We start from the raw sequence: 5,245 nt of genomic DNA, 5'->3' as shown, positions 1-5,245 counted from the left end.
GTGAACTGGGAGCTGTAAGATGAAATCGGCTTCTTTCTCCTCTGAGCTGCCTTTGTTGGGATGTTTCGTCACAGTATCAGAAACAAGGCCTAAACTGGCTGCCATCCTCAAAGAGGCCTCTTTGCAGCTGTTTGACTTTTCCCATGGTAGATGCCACTCTGTGACCAGGTCAGCCCTCCCCGGTTCTTCTCACCCTTTCTTCCCGACCCGTGTCCATCACAGCATGCATCCTCACTTCCCAGGCATCCTTCTGCGCTGTGATTGGTTTGTTCGCACGCCGTTTTTCGGGCTTTTTGAATACAGATTGGGTCGGTTTTGGTCATTTTTTGGGCTTTTTAAATACAGATTGGGTCGGTTTTGGTTTTGTGTTCTCAATTGCTCACGTGTTCCTGACACTCGGAAGGGCAATAAAACTATTTTTATAGATGCTGCAGGATTGCCCCACGCCCGGTGAGCAGACCGTCTGGGTGCGGTAGCCATCCCTGCCCCTGGGATCCAGTAGGTCTGCACAGACAGGAGAGGACCACAGTCGGCTCCCTGAGCCACGGCTTCATCTTTCACGTTTTTAGTTACAATTCAAAAATACAAACAGCTAATCCTAGAAGTAAGCATCTCACATGTTTGGGCTAAATAATTTACTACAACACGTGTGATGGTTTTAACTGTCAGTCTGCCACAGCCTGGGAAGAGCGAGTCTCAGGAGTTACCCCGGCCAGGCTGGCCTGTGAGTGACTGATTATTTTATTGGATTTTGAGACAGGGTCTCACTATGTAGCCCTGACTGCCCGGAGCTTGCTGTGTAGACCAGGTTAGCTTTGAACTCACAGAACTATGCCAGCATCTGCCTCCTGAGTGCTGGGATTAAAGGCATGTGCCACCACTCTCTGCCCTCGGTTGTTCATTCATGGGGGAAGACCCACCCCAGTGTGGGTGGTGCTGTTTCGTTAGTGGGACCCTGAACAGTATTAAAGAAAATGAGTTGCGTATCAGCAGGTATCACGTGTGTACATTCGTTTCTGTCCGAGGCTGTGAGTTTCTGCTTTGACCTCCCTCAGTGCTGGACTGTGGCCCAAAAGGATAAGCCAAATAAAGGCCTCTCTGTGCTATGCTGTTTTCTGTCGGGCTGCTCATCACGGGGACAGAAGTGGGACATTACTGTCACTTCAGTATCACTTATTGTTAACCCCTTCTGTCTGTTTATCCCTGAAACTTTACGCTAGATATGACAGAAAAGACACTGCACGCAAGGTGGGCGCTGTCTGGGCTTCTAGGCATCCACCGAAGGCTTTGGTCAGCCCAGGGCGGGGGTTGCTGTGCGCGTATAGAAATGCCCCGGCCCACAGTACAACGTGCCCCACAGTCTTAGAGAAATGGCTTCCTTTTCTGCTTTGGCCTTCCTGAACAAAGAAGATTATAGACATTGTAGAGAAGTGGGTTGAGAGATCTCAGGGTTTCCACTGTGGCATTGTGACTCTCTGCGTGAGGTCATTTCTACGTATGTGATCATTTCTAGTGTCCCTTTCAAGTTTAGAAATGACTCGGGTTTGCCTGTGTGCTTCGGAGTTCTGAAACTACTGCTTTCTGTGTGTGGTTGATGCTCAGTTGTCTCCATCCTGCTCTGCTACTGCCTGCTTCCAGTTTAGTAAACCCAAAGGCCAGGATGTTCTCGGGGGTCTCTCAGTTCAAGCCAGGCACTGGGTGTCCTCACTAGAGGGTAGCACCCCAACCCATAGTGAAACTGAAGCCACCTTGAAGACACACACAGATCAGAAAGGGGCTGAAGGTGAAGGAAGGGGTGATTGGCTGAAGCAGTTAGCAGTCCATGTGGCCTCTGAAGACTAACGACATGTCTTAGCCAGTGTTCTGCTCTGTGACAAAACACCAGGACCACAGAGCAGGTTGGGGAGTAAAGGGTTTATTTAGCTTACACGTCGGCATTGCTGTTCATCATCAGAGGAAGTCAGGACAGGAACTCACACAGGGCAGGAACCTGGAGGCAGGAGCTGATGCAGAGGCCAGGGAGGGGTACTGCTTACTGGCTTGCTCCCCATGACCTATTCATTCTGCTGTCTATAGAATTCAGGACCACCAGCCCAGGGATGGCACCACCCACAATGGTCTGGGTCCTCCCCTATCAATTACTATTTAAGAATATATTCTATAGCTAGATCTTAGGGAGACATTTTCTCAGTTGAGGTTCTTCCTTTCAGATGACAGTGACTATAGCTTGTGTCAAGTTGATATAAATCTAGCCAGCACACACAGTAGTGTGCAACCTCTTCCAAGCTCTGTTACTAATATCAGCCGGCACTGCCCACCTGCCATGCGCTGAGTTCTCTGTATGTATCTATACATCATTGGCCACAGGCCTAGGACATGGGCTGGGCTTCTCCTCATTTGTGCATAAGGGTATTAAGTCCTGGGTGGATGAAGTTACATAAATTGCCCAAGACCTCCATGGTGAGCAAGGGGCAGACTAGGGTTACTTACAGGACATCTCTTATTGCCTTCAGTTTCTCAGAGTAAATGAAATTTATCTGGCCAAAAGTAAGAGTTGGGAAATTATGTGGCGATGGGAAAGTATATGATGGGCTCAGAGACGTGTGCAGTTGCAGAGGCAGAATGGAGAGGAGACAGCTCATGCTATGGTGCACACGAAGAGGTCACAGGACAACCTTGGCTGGCAGTCTTCACTTTCCACCTTGTCTGAGGAGGGTCTCAGTGTTGATAAGTGTCTGGGGGACTCTTCTGACTCTTCGCCCATCTCACTGTAGAGTGCTGATCAGCTTTTGCTTGGGCTCCGAGGAACCGATCTCAGGACCTCACACTTGCAAAGCAAATGCCTTACCCACTGAACCATCTCTCTGATCTCGTGGGAAGTGGTTTTAAGTGAGTTCAGTCGGGGTGCAGGACATGTTCTTGGGGTTATTGAGGATGGGAAAGCACAGACCTGCCTGTGTGCGGAACACGGGCCGGTGAGAAGATTATGCAAGTGGATTTTCACAGGATTAGTTTACTCTCTTTCTCTGTTCTAAAACGTCACAAAATGAGGAGCATCCGAGAGAGAAGTGTATCTGTTTTGTGCATATTTTTAAGAGCACATGGAAAACCCCAGTGTAGTCTTACATGTCTTAGTAGTACACATGACCAGAAATCAAATTCTTTATGTTCTTTATCTTGCTAAAACTGTAAGCATTGGTGTCTACTGTGGGCCTGTGCATCTTTCTAACTAACTGTGTCTGACTAGGAATAATTTTACCAACAATTTTTCAGATAAAAAAATTGTTGTGAAAAAGTATGCTATGAGCCAGGAATTATAGATTCAATAATCATTTTTTTTTACCAGTGATTAAGATGGGGTCTTGCCTAGGATTAAGATCCTAGGCAAGCATGCTACATACAACTGTGTTCCCAGCCCACCTTTTTATTTCCTAAGACAAATCTCACCGAGGTCCCCACTCTGGCCTCGAGAGTGCAGTCCTCTGCCTCAGCCTCCCAAACAGCGGAGATTACGGGAGCATGCCACAGTGCCTGGCGGGAGTTGGTTCTGAGTGACCCAGCAGAGGGATCTCCATGTTGGCAAGTGACGCCCAAGAATCCAGTGCCAACCTAGGCAGGAGAAAGTTCAAGAGGATTGAAGACTTACAGTTGAAATCCTTTAAATGGTTTATACTGGGCAGGAGAGATAGCTCAGCGGCTCAGAGCACTGGCTAACCTTCCAAAGGTCCTGAGTTCAATTCCCAGCAACCACATGGTGGCTTACAACCATCTATAATGAGATCTGGTGCCCTCTTCTGGCCTGCAGGTGTGCATGCAGGCAGAACACTATATACATAATAAATAAAAAGATAAATAAATAAATGGTTTATGCTGAAAGAGCAACTACAAACTCCATTATAACCCAGAAATCAGGCAGACTTCAGTTCTATAAGCCCCAAACAGTAACCAACCCGTATGCTATTTTTCTTGGCCCTAATCTCCTATACACCATTGACAAGTTAGAAAACGGACAAGAGGGTGATGTAATCTGGGCATTGATGGGGTCCTCTAGTTCAGTGGTCCTTAAACCTATAGGATTCAGCGGTTGCCATAGGAACTGCTTTGTGCCTCACTTTCTATCCTGAGGTTAATACGTGTGCAGCATGACTGACAAATACACGCAGTGATTATAACAGTAATGGTACAACATCATCATCATGATAAAGAGACACAAGTTGTCAGGATGCGACATGAGTTCTCTACAAAAAGAACATCAGCGGACAGAGGAGGTAACAAGACGTCCGTGGATGGTGGAATCTGCACGCGCACACTGTCGCTGGCCTGTCATGGTGTTGACTCAAATGCCGTAAGCAGTGATGTCTTTCTGAGATGGGAAACAATGGGCAAAGCTTTCTTCTCCAGTGTGCACAGTGGCTCCTTTCCTTGAAAGTGCAGAGGATGCAAAAGCATCCCTGGCATTCCCACGAGTTAACTTCTGTCGCCAGGTTGTGCCCTTCCCCCTAAGCTGGGAAAGCTGGTCATTGGGTAAGATAGTCTTTATCAGTATAATAACAGGAACAGCCACACATCTCTAAGCCAGGTGTGACGGTCCCCAGGGAAAGCCTGTAGTGGTCAATCATAGTAAACAGGCTGACAAAGCCACCAAGCCAGTCAGTGTGGCACTAACCAAAGAGCAAACGTCTCCGGCCTTCTGTCCTGTCCTTTTCCTTCCTGACACTGGTCTTGCTGTTCAGGTCATCCTGACACTGACCCTGTGACTCATAAGGGCATGAAAGGTTAGCATGCACCACAAGCCTCTGCTGACCCGTGTCACGGATGACCTGGGGACCATATTTGTGTCGCTACTGAGCCGTGTCACGGATGACCTGGGGACCATGTTTGTGTCACTATTTTGAAAGTTTTTTTTTCCCCTTGAAGTAGGCCCTGTCTTAATTTGGATTTCTATTGCTGCAAAAATACCTTGACCAAAAACCAACTTGGGGAGGAAAGGGTTTATTTGGCTTACACTTCTACATTGTAGTCCATCAAGGAAGGAAGTCAGGGCAGGAACTCAAACAGAGCAGGACCCTGGAGGCAGGAGCTGATGCAGAAAGCCATGGAGGCGTGCTGCTTACTGGTTTACTCACCATGGTTTGCTCAGCCTGCTTCCTTATAGACCCAAGACTACCAGCCCAGGGATGGCACCACCCAGAATGGGCTAGGGACTCCCTCTTCAATCGGTGATGAAGAAAATGCCCTACAGTCA

Source organism: Microtus ochrogaster, linkage group LG9 (genome assembly GCF_000317375.1).
Source record: "Microtus ochrogaster isolate Prairie Vole_2 linkage group LG9, MicOch1.0, whole genome shotgun sequence".
Taxonomy (NCBI): domain Eukaryota; kingdom Metazoa; phylum Chordata; class Mammalia; order Rodentia; family Cricetidae; genus Microtus; species Microtus ochrogaster.
This window is presented reverse-complemented; position numbering follows the sequence as displayed.